Source organism: Mauremys mutica, chromosome 4 (genome assembly GCF_020497125.1).
Source record: "Mauremys mutica isolate MM-2020 ecotype Southern chromosome 4, ASM2049712v1, whole genome shotgun sequence".
Lineage (NCBI taxonomy): Eukaryota > Metazoa > Chordata > Testudines > Geoemydidae > Mauremys > Mauremys mutica.
This window is the reverse complement of record NC_059075.1, coordinates 79,885,531-79,898,626: the sequence shown is the minus strand read 5'-3', so window position 1 is coordinate 79,898,626 and position 13,096 is coordinate 79,885,531. Positions and strand designations below refer to the sequence as shown.

The window sequence follows — 13,096 nt, the reverse complement described above, 5'->3', positions numbered from 1 at the left end:
AGCCACTGCTCGTCATCCCAGACTTCCATGACGATGTGATCCCACCACTCAGTGCTTGTTTCCCGAGCCCAAAAGCAGCATTCCACGGTGCTGAGCATTTCCGTGAATGCCACAAGCAATTTCGTGTCGTACGCGTCACGTGACTCGCTATCATCATCGGATTCCTCATCACTTTGGATCTTAAGGAATAGCTCAACTGCCAAACGTGATGTGCCGGCGAGACTCATCAGCATACTCCTCAACAGTTCGGGCTCCATTTCCCACAGAAATCGCGCTGCACAGAAACCGTTGAGAGTCAAGATGGTGCCAAACGTGGAAGGAAAAAAAAGTGATTGCTGGGATGTGAAGCGATGCATCACGGGGCGTTGGGACAGGAAGCGGAATGACCCGCACCCTCCACCCCCTTCCCACAACCCACAGCGCCAGAATGGGAAGAGGTGCTCTGTGGGATAGCTGCCCATAATGCACCACTCCCAACACTGCTGCAAATGTGGCCACACTGCAGCGCTGGTAGCTGTCAGTGTGGCCACACTGCAGCGCTTTCCCTACACAGTTGTACAAAGACAGCTTTAACTGCCAGCGCTGCACACATGCAAGTGTAGCCAAACCCTTAGTTATGGAAGCAGTGCATGTGCACTAGCATGATTCTTTCCTGGGGAATTTCCCTGCAAGGGGAATTTTAAATTGCTTGTAGTTCAGGTGAAGAGGATAGATTTGAAAATGCAGGTTATTCCCAACACCATGTCAAATTTAACCCTTTCTTCGCCACTTCACTTGGAATTTATTCTCCAGTCTAGAAGTCTCAGGAATCCTTCCCTGATATTCAGCTCAAATATTTATCCCCTTCTCTCCTGAACAATACTTCTCTGGTCACATATTAGCACTCATATATTCAGATTCATCTGGAAAAATGATGTTTTGTCAGCCATGATATTCCTTTAGCCCAGTACCACACAGCTATAGTCATCAGAATAGCTGTGAAAGGGGGTGGTACCACCTCCCCAGCGACAAGAGCATAGAATTCAAGAACTGTTCTCTTCAAGTTTACCTACTCAATAAACATGTCCATAGACCAGAGGCACCAGAATTTGTCTGCAATTCAGAAGCCTGGACAAGTTATGTGGAATGCTTTATACACACACTGTGGCCTAAATGTCGGCCATTTATCCTTAGTAACTAAAGGCAATGCCAAACTAAGCAGCTCAGGTTATATTTTATTCAATTAATTGAACATCTGAAACTAAATTGCAGTGCATATATATGTCTACAAATTCACTCAGTAACTATTTCAAAAAAACCAAAGGGAACAAGCTGAGAATTAAATTCAGTAATGCTTCTCTTTTTAATGAACTATGTAGTTTACTGGCTGTGTAGAGTTTTTAGCCTGTAAAATACAGTAACTCCTCGCTTAACATTGTAGTTATGTTCCTGAAAAATGCTACTTTAAGTTAATCCAATTTCCCCATAAGAATTAATGTAAATGGAGGGGGGGAGGTGTTAGGTTCCAGGGAAATTTTTTTTGGTAGACAAAAGTGGCTGCAAACATTCCCTGTGGAAACTGAATGTGATGATAAACCCATGCTATCCCACTGGAGCGCACCACTCCAACTATCCAAAGTGCGGGGGGGGGAGGGGGAAGAGAAGGTGTGCATGTGTGTGAGACAGACACACAAACACCGCATGTGAGAGAGACAGAGACGCGCATTGCCCCTTTAAGGATGCTAACCCCACTCTAAGTATACTGCCTTTTAAGTAGATCAGCAAGTTGAAACAGCAGCTGCTGCCAGCAAGCTCCCTCCATCCTGAGCCCTGTCCTGTCCCCAACATGATCTGTGGAGATGGGGTACAAGAGCGGGGGGGGGAAGGGGACACCCTGACATCAGCACTCCTCTTCCCCTCCCATTCCCTGCACAGAAAGCAGGAGGCTCTCGAGAGCAGCTCCAAGGCAGAGGGCAGGAGCAGCGCCATGCAGGGAGGGACACAGCTGAACTGCCCGGGGATAGCCTGCTGGGCAGCTGCTGCACAGGAAACTTAGGGGAGCTGATGGGGGGGGGCTGCCGGTCCACCCTGGTTCCAAGCCCCAGCCAGCTAGCTCCAACGGGCTGCTCTTTCTGCAAGCAGTGGACAAAGCAGGCAGCTGTCAAACAACATTATAAGGGAGCATTGTGCAACTTTAAACGAGCACGTTCTCTAATTGATCAGCGATGTAACAAAGAAACAACATTAACCAGGACGACGTTAAGTGAGGAGTTACTGTAAGATGCACTCAGATTTGTCCTACAGATGACTATTTGACAGGAGCCTGAAGACTTCGCCTCTAAGGGGGCAGTAGCTGAAGAGATGCTTTCTGAGTTGGGTAGTCAGGCATGGCTTTTCTTGATAGCTGCTGATGGCTGGTGCTGGTTGTCACAATTTACATCGAATTTACTCACACTGCTACCAACAGGGAAAGCTACTCTGATAAAAATGGAGAAGGTAATGCTGAACACGTCTGTGTCAGTCACATCCCTAGGTACAGAGAGCAGGCCCAAGGCTACATTTTAAGACTCCAAAGGCCCCTCAGTATTGCCTCTTGTGCTTTAAGATCAAACTGCAACTGAACTTTTAACCAAAAGGTAACTTGATGCTGTGAAGCTACTTGCACTCCTGCACTATGAAGCAATGAGACTAAACGGGTTATCTCAGTCAGACCAGAAGAGCTGGCTCTGACATGAACAACACGTCTCATGATTTACCCTCCCCCAGCCAAAAGGCTCAAAATACCAATAGCCATTTCTTTAGACTATATTGCAAGATAAGAGTCTACATTCGAACTTAATTTTTGTAACACAGTAAAGATGTTTTACTTAAAACAAAGACAACTCCAAGTTTAGGTAAAATAATTTAAATGCCCAATCTACAAGTCACACAACCAGTCCTAAATCTCTTTTGCACTCAAGACTCCTGTTGAAGTCAGCAAGCATTTTGGATGTACAAGAAAGGCAGAATCACACAGTAAATGGTTAGAGTTAGAGTGACTAGTGAGAGAGAAAAAAGATTTAAATAGTTAACAAATCCTGTTGCTCTCTCCCCACACATTGTATAGAACTTATATTCTACATATTTGGTATGTACCTTGCTAGGCTTTCTAGAATCAATATGAGAGATGTATTAGTCACTATAACAATCTGTGCCTGTGACTGCTATGGGTACCCGCGTGGCTCCACAGTATGCCAACATTTTTATGGCTGACTTAGAACAACGCTTCCTCAGCTCTCATCACCCAACGCCCTTACTCTACTTGCGCTACACTGAAGACATCTTCATTATCTGTACCCATGGGAAGGAGGCGATGGTCACAAACATCACCCTATGCTGGAAACCTACTCACCGCTATACTTACCCTACATGCCTCCAGCTTTTATCCAGACCACATCACATGATCCATTGTCTACTACAGCAAAGCTCTTTGCTCTGCATTTGCTCCAATCCCTCAGACAGCGACAAACACCTACAGGATCTATCAAGCGTTCTTAAAACTACAATACCCACCTGCTAAAGTGAAGAAACAGATTGACAGAGCCAGAAGGGTACCCAGAAGTCACCTACTACAAGACAGGCCCAACATAGAAAGTAACAGAACGCCACTAGCCATCACCTACAGCCCCCAACTAAAACCTCTCCAGTGCATCGTCAAGGATCTACAGCCTATCCTGAAGGACAATCCCTCATGCTCACAGATCTTGGGAGACAGGCCAGTCCTCGCTTACAGATAGGCCCCCAACCTGAAGCAAATACTCACCAGCAATTACACACCACACAACAAAAACACTAACCCAGGAACCAAACCCTGCAACAAACCCCAGTGCCAACTCTGTCTACATATCTATTCAAGGGACACCATCATAGGATCTAACCACATCAGCCACACCATCAGGGGCTCGTTCACCTGCACATCTACCAATGTGATATATACCATCATGTGCCAGCAATGCCCCTGTGCCATGTACATTGGCCAAACCGGACACAAATCTGACATCAGGAATTATTACATTCAAAAATCAGTAGGAAAACACTTCAGTCTCCCTGATCACTCAGTAACAGACTTAAAAGTGGCAATTCTTCAACAAAAAAACCTTCAGAAACAGACTCCAATGTGAAACTGCAAAACTGGAATTAATTTGGAAACTGGACACCATCAAATTAGGCCTGAATAAAGACTAGGAGTGGATGGGTCATTACAAAAAACAAATTTCCCCATACTAATTTTCCCCTACTGTTACTCACACCTTCTTGTCAACTGTTTGAAATGGGCTGTCCTCATTACCACTATAAAAGTGATTTTTCCTCCCTTGGTATTCTACTGTTAATTAAATTGTCTCGTTAGAGTGACACTCCCCTTCCCCCATTGGTAAGGCAACTCTCATCTTTTCACGTACTATGTATATATACCAGCTACTGTATTTTCCACTCCATGCATCTGATGAAGTGGGTTCTAGCCCACGAAAGCTTATGCCCAAATACATTTGGAAGTCTCTAAGGTGCCACAAGGACTCCACATTGTTATAACAATCTGAAGTCATGTATACTAGACACTAGGAATTTTCTATAAATTTTTACTATTATTTCTCTGCCTCATGTATAGGGCTGACAAAAAGAAAAATACATATTGATTAATCATGATAAGGAAAAATCAATAAAATGAAAACAGACCGGAATAGTTATGGAACAATAGTCTTCCAATACCATATTCCTTACATGAAGTTACTAAACAGAAATCTAACCCTGTTGTTTCAGCCCTCCAGTCTATACAATGTTGCTAGCATAGGCAATTACTTCAGTGCAAGGAAGGAGATGGTCTTGATGCAGATGCAGGTTTGGAAGTCAAGAGACTGCCATTCTAATTCCAATCTCTGCCGCAAATTTGCCATGTGACTTTGGGCACCTTACTTGAGCTCAATCCCATAAACACTACTACAAGGCATATTAGTCAATGGGACTACTCACTACTTTAATGCACACTATATCCAGAGAAGGGTACAGGATCAGGTCCTTAGTCTCTGTGACTCAGTCACTTTCATCCCATTTGGGGATAACAATGCAAAGAGTGTTGCAAGTTTACGCTAATATCTGTAATGAACATTGAGATCCTTACACTGGAAGGTTCTAGAGAAGCAAAATGTAATACATTCAAACAGAGCAAATGCAAAAAACAGAATTTTTGTTTTCTTGCTAATGCCTTTAGTAATAGTCGATTTTCATTCCAAATTTTTCCTTGAGACATAGAAGTTCTTTACTAGTGACAGTTAAAACTCCCTAATCACTTGGCCAATAACAACTGTGATTAAATATTATTTAACTGTCAACCTAAGACTATGAAAAGGGAGAAAATGTTCTTGTTCAAAGCAGAAGAACAAACAAAAAAACCCACAGCAATAACTAAAGTCTGTAAGATTTCATTTCAGTTCCAGTCATTGGTGCTGGATATAATTGCTCTTTCTTTAGGCCCCTGGGAATTTCTGAAGCTTTTTAGCTAGTTTCTCTTTGCTTGGCGAGAATGTTGACAATATTCTATGATTAAGTAATTGCATACTTAGTGTTACTTAGGAGATTAGATGGGAGCTACTCAGTTATGCATGTAGTCTCTCCCTGGAGGGCGCCTGTCCTGGTTAATCAAAACCACCTTTTTTTTTTGGCTTTTCTTACTTTAATAAGATTTCTTGAACAGGAGGCAAATTATGATAAACAAAAATGCATTCACAGTCCAAGGTAGAACACTAAGAAAAGGTTCTCATTTCAATTGAGTTTGTTTTAAATGGCCCCAGGTGTGACTGCCCTTGAACATCAGATGGCAAATAAATAGCAAATGAGTAATTTAAAAAAGCTTATTAAATAATTTAAAGAGCCAGTACATCTGTTGACACTTTTTAAATTTGGTTGAAATATTTCTCAGCTATATTCAGTTTCTCAAAATAATACTTTAGAGAGATTGTATTGATATAAATAAATACAGAGCAAGTGTCATTTATGACACATAAAAGATGGTTCACTGATTAGGATGCCAGTTTGGGATGAAGAAAACCAGGTTTAATTTCCTGATCGTCTACAGATTTGCGTTTCTCTCTATGCCACAGTTCCCCATACTCAGAGGTGCTGTGAAGATTTATATTAAAGATTAGAACAGGGATCGGCAATGTAGAGATAAATGCAGAGATAAAATTTCTCGATACTTTAAATGACTGCTTCATGGAGCAGCTGGTATGGGAACCCACAAGGGGAGAGGCAACTCTAGATTTAATCCTGAGTGGAGCGCAGGAGCTGGTCCAAGAGGTAACTATAGCAGGACCGCTTGGAAATAGTGACCATAATACAATAGCATTCAACATCCCTGTGGTGGGAAGAACACAACTGCCCAACACTGTGGCATTTAATTTCAAAAGGGGGAACTATACAAAAATGAGGGGGTTAGTTAGACAAAAGTTAAAAGGTACAGTGATTAAAGTGAAATCCCTGCAAGTTGCATGGGCCCTTTTTAAAGACACCATAATAGAGGCCCAACTTCAATGTATACCCCAAATTAAGAAAAACAGTAAAAGAACTAAAAAAGGGCCACCGTGGTTTAACAACCATGTAAAAGAAGCAGTGAGAGATAAAAAGACTTCCTTTAAAAAGTGGAAGTCAAATCCTAGTGAGGCAAATAGAAAGGAGCACAAACACTGCCAACTTAAGTGCAAGAGTGTAATAAGAAAAGCCAAAGAGGAGTTTGAAGAACGGCTAGCCAAAAACTCCAAAGGTAATAACAAAATGTTTTTTAAGTACATCAGAAGCAGGAAGCCTGCTAAACAACCAGTGGGGCCCCTTGATGATCGAAATACAAAAGGAGCGCTTAAAGACGATCAAGTCATTGCGGAGAAACTAAATGGATTCTTTGCTTCAGTCTTCACGGCTGAGGATGTTAGGGAGATTCCCAAACCTGAGCTGGCTTTTGTAAGTGACAAATCTGAGGAACTGTCACAGATTGAAGTGTCACTAGAGGACGTTTTGGAATTAATTGATAAACTCAACATTAACAAGTCACCGGGACCAGATGGCATTCACCCAAGAGTTCTAAAAGAACTCAAATGTGAAGTTGCGGAACTATTAACTAAGGTTTGTAACCTGTCCTTTAAATCGGCTTCGGTACCCAATGACTGGAAGTTAGCTAATGTAACGCCAATATTTAAAAAGGGCTCTAGGGGTGATCCCGGCAATTACAGACCGGTAAGTCTAACGTTGGTACCGGGCAAATTAGTTGAAACAATAGTAAAGAATAAAATTGTCAGACACATAGAAAAACATAAACTCTTGAGCAATAGTCAACATGGTTTCTGTAAAGGGAAATCGTGTCTTACTAATCTATTAGAGTTCTTTGAAGGGGTCAACAAACATATGGACAAGGGGGATCCGGTGGACATAGTGTACTTGGATTTCCAGAAAGCCTTTGACAAGGTCCCTCACCAAAGGCTCTTACGTAAATTAAGCTGTCATGGGATAAAAGGGAAGGTCCTTTCATGGATTGAGAACTGGTTAAAGGACAGGGAACAAAGGGTAGGAATTAATGGTAAATTCTCAGAATGGAGAGGGGTAACTAGTGATGTTCCCCAAGGGTCAGTCCTAGGACCAATCCTATTCAATTTATTCATAAATGATCTGGAGAAAGGGGTAAACAGTGAGGTGGCCAAGTTTGCAGATGATACTAAACTTCTCAAGATAGTTAAGACCAAAGCAGATTGTGAAGAACTTCAAAAAGATCTCACAAAACTAAGTGATTGGGCAACAAAATGGCAAATGAAATTTAATGTGGATAAATGTAAAGTAATGCACATTGGAAAAAATAACCCCAACTATACATACAACATGATGGGGGCTAATTTAGCTACAACGAGTCAGGAAAAAGATCTTGGCGTCATCGTGGATAGTTCTCTGAAGATGTCCATGCAGTGTGCAGAGGCGGTCAAAAAAGCAAACAGGATGTTAGGTATCATTAAAAAGGGGATAGAGAATAAGACTAAGAATATATTATTGCCCTTATATAAATCCATGGTACGCCCACATCTCGAATACAGCGTACAGATGTGGTCTCCTCACCTCAAAAAAGATATTCTAGCACTAGAAAAGGTTCAGAAAAGGGCAACTAAAATGATTAGGGGTTTAGAGAGGGCCCCATACGAGGAAAGATTAAAGAGGCTAGGACTCTTCAGCTTGGAAAAGAGAAGACTAAGGGGGGACATGATAGAGGTATATAAAATCATGAGTGATGTTGAGAAAGTGGATAAGGAAAAGTTATTTACTTATTCCCATAATACAAGAACTAGGGGTCACCAAATGAAATTAATAGGCAGCAGGTTTAAAACAAATAAAAGGAAGTTCTTCTTCATGCAGCGCACAGTCAACTTGTGGAACTCCTTACCTGAGGAGGTTGTGAAGGCTAGGACTATAACAATGTTTAAAAGGGGACTGGATAAATTCATGGTGGCTAAGTCCATAAATGGCTATTAGCCAGAATGGGTAGGAATGGTGTCCCTAGCCTCTGTTCGTCAGAGGATGGAGATGGATGGCAGGAGAGAGATCACTTGATCATTGCCTGTTAGGTTCACTCCCTCTGGGGCACCTGGCATTGGCCACTGTCGGTAGACAGATACTGGGCTAGATGGACCTTTGGTCTGACCCGGTACGGCCTTTCTTATGTTCTTATGTTATGTTCTTATGTTTGGCACACGGCCCGCCAGGGTAAGCCCCGCCAGGGTAAGCCCCCTGGCGGACCGGGCTGGTTTGTTTACCTGCCGCATCCGCAGGTTCAGCCAATCGCGGCTCCCACTGGCTGTGGTTTGCCACTGCAGGCCAATGGGGGCTGCGGGAAGCCGCGGCCAGCACATCCCTCATCCTGCGCCGCTTCTCGCAGCCCCCATTGGCCTGCAGTGGTGAATCGCCGCCAATGAGAGCTGTGATCGGCCGAACCTGCAGACACGGCAAGTAAACAAACCGGCTCGGCCCGCCAGGACCAAACGTTGCTGATCCCTGAATTAGGAGGTGCTCAGATATGGTGGTAAAGGGGATGATACAAGTACCTAAGATTGTCTGCTTTAAGCAGACACTCTTCTGATCCTGAAAACACTTTGTGCATGATTATATTTATTTATATAACTAGTCCTATTGACTTCAGTGGGAGCAGCCACGTACTTAAAGTTCAAAATATGCCTACTTTCAAAATCAGGGCCAAATAGGACTCCTAGGTTCTATTTTTGGCTCTGCCATTGATCTGCAGAGTGACCCGTGTCAAGTCTCAGTGCCTTATTTTAAGGCGTCTTCTAACCTCATAAGATGGTCATGAAGATTAGTTTGTGTTTGTAGAAATGCTGCGAGACTTTTGGATAAGATGGTCCTACACAACCATACTATTGTTAAACAACTGAAATATCCCTCCTCTTTTTACTCTTATATTTACTTTTATTTCCCCTTTGGCAGGTGAAAGCAAGAGATCATTTGTGTTGCACTATGTGTTTGTAGAGCCACTAACACAATTGAGCTCTGAAATTAACTTGGGCTTCTGGGCACTATTGTGATACAAATAAAAAGTTATTTTTCTGGAGGTGCTGGATTAATTAAGTTCACTGACACTGAACTGAAAACATGTACACTTCATCTCCAAAGATTTTCCATGGAATGGATTTTTAGTAGCAAAACTATTTGCAGTATGATTTTTAAAAAACAAACAAACAGCACAGCACATTAGTTTACAACATTAAAACCTGAGACCTACATGGTGTTTCCCTTCTGATTCACTAGTACCTGGTGAAACTCCAGAAAAAGCTTAATTGTAAGGAAAAACTGGAGAGGAACATGGAATGAGCAGCAGACCGGTGTGTATGTAGTGTGGGGAAGAGACCCATTTGCTGGCCATCACCAAAACAGTTCTGTTTTTTTAATCAAGTGTACATAGTATGTGAATAAGTTCTCTGCATGGTATTGAGACTCATTTTGTGGTCCTTTCATGCTACAGCAAAAGTTGAAATAACATGAATATAAAGTCATGGACTAGATAACTATGGCTCTTGATATTAAATTTCTTCATGGGATCTGTAGAGAAACTCAGTTTGCTAGCACTCTTCTCATCGCCTGTAGCTTATAGAAGTGTATGGAAACAAGATGCTATAGCGTTAATGCAATTATAAGCAGAAAAATCACTTAAAGGGGTTCCATGTTTAGAACTTTTAAATCAAAAGGTGACTTTCTAATGAAAAGCGCTGACTCCCAAACTATATTATTTTTATCTTTTCCATCACTGAAGATGGCATTCAGAACTTAACCATTCTGTTGATATGAGACAGAACAGAATCCACATTGCTCATGAATAGCTGTCGGCTGTGCAGTGCTACACATTTGTCAGAGGCATACTTTGTCTCTGACAAGGTGGTTCCATTCTTAATCATTTTTAATATTATGACCACACTAATTCTCTATGATTACAGACTATCACTTAATAGGAGGAAGGTTTCCCGTCATCTTAAACAATGGATGCAATCCAAACTGGTCTGACAATCTGATCAGTTTTGCAACTCTCTAGAGGTAACCTTGTTTGAGGCAAAATGTATTAAATGAAACCACTGTTATTGCACAGATGGAGAGGGATACCAGGTAAGGCAAGTTATACTAGGCTTGGTTTCCCTTCCTCTCCCCACACCACCAAGAATAATCTTCACATCCAACACACTAAGAGCTGTAAACTCACATATACACAGCTAAGTCAGTCTCTCTTTTTGAATACCATTATTTGTGTTTCATCCTATGAATGTCAGAAAAATACCGCAATCCCATTAATGAGGCCATAGTTTAACAGATGAAAAGTCAGAAAAAGCTCAAAAGAGAATCTACCACCAGTTTTTAGGCCCAAAGAACTGAACAAACAAATATAGGATGATCATTTTTTAAAGCCAGCATTGGCATTAGAAAACTAATAGAAGGCAGCAGGGATCAGGATCAAGTGAGAAAACACACAGTATCTACCCCAAGAATTTATCCCAAATAAAAACCCTTCAAGCTATTATACTTGGCAAGGGAAGTACTTAAAATATTTGTTATAAATATTAAATACTGCCGGTCTGTACCAGAGAGCACCTATCATTCTTGCAAGCAAATTGTATGCTCTCTCAAATCTCATTTTTAAAGAACTTAGAAATCAATTAACCAATTCCTAAAGCACTTAAAGTAGATATTATCCCCATTTTACAGACAGGAAAATGGAGACACAGATGGAAATCAAGTGATTTGTCCAAGACTGTACAAGGGCTCTGACAGAGTTTGGGTAGAACTCAGGATGCAAGCCACTAGATCACACAAAAAGAAGTCCATCTGGATATCATGAAGTAGGATCAATTAATCAGTGGCCAAATAGTCCCCTCATGTAAACCAATACAAATCTAATCTCAATGGGACTGGTGCTTGCTGTAAAGAGTGAGAGAAGAATCTGGCTCACAATGTCTACCAACACAGCCCAGACTGAGTCATAGTTTCCATTTAAGAAAAAAAATCATGCTGCTTTAGAGATTCCAAGGCCTGAAAAAGGACCATTGGAATCCTCTAGTCCAGTGACAGGCAACCTGTGGCTCACGGGCTGAATGTGGCCGTCAGAGTAATTCGCTGGCAGCCCGCAAGACAGTTTGTTTACATTGACCGCCCACAGGCGCGGCCGCCCACCCGCAGCCCCCAGTGGCTGTGGTTCGCTGTTCCCAGTCAATGGGAGCTGCGGGAAGTGGCGCGGGCTGGCTGCCGCTTCCCACAGCTCCCATGGAACGCGACCACGGCCACTGGGAGCTGCCATGCCTGTGGACGGTCCATGTAAACAAAAGTGTCTCACGGCCCGCCAGCAAATTACCCTGACAGGCTGCAGGTTGCCCACCACTGCTCTAGTCTGACCTTCTGTATAACACAGGACACAGAACTTCCCCCAAATAATTCCCAGAGCAGAGCTTTAAAAACATCTAATTTTAGTTTAAGTGATGGAGAATCCCCACCCACCCTTGGTAATTTGTTCCAGAGGTTTACTCCCCTGTTGAAAAACATGACAAATTCAGACAGGAAATAAGGCTAGTGTCAACTTCCAGGAACCACTGGGATGGGTTTTACCCTTCTCTGCTAGGCTGAAGCCCCTTATCAAACATTCGCTCCCCCTACAGACACCTACAGACTGTGACCAAGTCACCCCTTGGCCTTCTCCTTGTGAAGCCGAGCAGCCCCCAGGAGCTCACCTGTCACCCTGAGGCGGGTTCTCGCCTTCCGGGCTCGTCTCTGACCCCTCTCGCGATTATCAACGTCCAGGATTTTGCCCTTTCACCCGCAACCCGCGGCCGCTCTGAAACCCAACTGCCTGGGCCCCGCGCGGCCCGAAGCGCCTCCGAGCTCGCCCCGCCTTTCCGCCAGCCCCGCTCCCGGGGGCAGGGAGACGCCGCGGGCCCCGCTCCCAGGCCCGGAGCTCGCCCCATGCCCCGGAGCTCGGGCAGGGAGCTGGGAACGGAACCCGGCGGCCCCGACCCGCGTCCGGGCTGCGGGGAGGGGCCGGTGGGGCCCAGCGATCCCCGCCCGGACACTCACCGCCGCCGCCGCCGCCGCCTTGGCTGTCTGGCCCCAGCCAGGTCCCCACTTCCGGCTCCGGAGAAGGCCGGACGGGCGGGCGGGCGGCGCCGCGCCCCGGAGGCAGGAAGGCGGCCAGCGCGGCACAGCGCCCCCTGCGGCCGGTCCGCCCGGCAGGGCCGCTCCCGCGGGGACTCACCCCGCGCCGCCGGCGGCTGTGGCACCGCCCGGGCTGGGTGTCCGCCCTGCGCAGCACGCGGCGGGGAGGAGCGTTTGTGCCCCCCCGGCCCCGCTGGAGATTTACCAGCCTGAGCCTCCCTGCGCTGCAGGCTGGTGCCTGACTCCCCGCTCAGCGGCCCCGTGCAGGGATCCCTGCTCTGGCTGAGCCTCTCCTGGCAGCCCACCCCCCGCAGCGCCCCAGCATGGGGGTCAGCCGAGGGCAAGTCAGGGCTCAGAGCCGGTGCTAGCCCATATTTTTGGGCCCCCCTCCCATAATACTAAAACAGGCAAA

The 13,096-nt window shown here is 44.5% G+C and overlaps 1 protein-coding gene across 4 annotated transcripts in view; it reads right to left on the bottom strand.

The window, feature by feature from the left end:
- TRAF6 (TNF receptor associated factor 6) overlaps positions 1-12,653 on the bottom strand; it is a 39,632-nt gene extending 26,979 nt beyond the window's left edge. For 2 of the 4 annotated variants that reach the window (XM_045015222.1, XM_045015223.1), the window contains exon 1: positions 12,264-12,355. The gene's annotated coding sequence lies outside the window, so the exon portion shown is untranslated. Of the gene's footprint in view, positions 1-12,263; positions 12,369-12,606 lie in introns of those variants that run through there. The other 2 variants (XM_045015225.1, XM_045015224.1) reach the window with 2 other exon arrangements.
- Between the last annotated feature and the right edge of the window lie 443 nt (positions 12,654-13,096).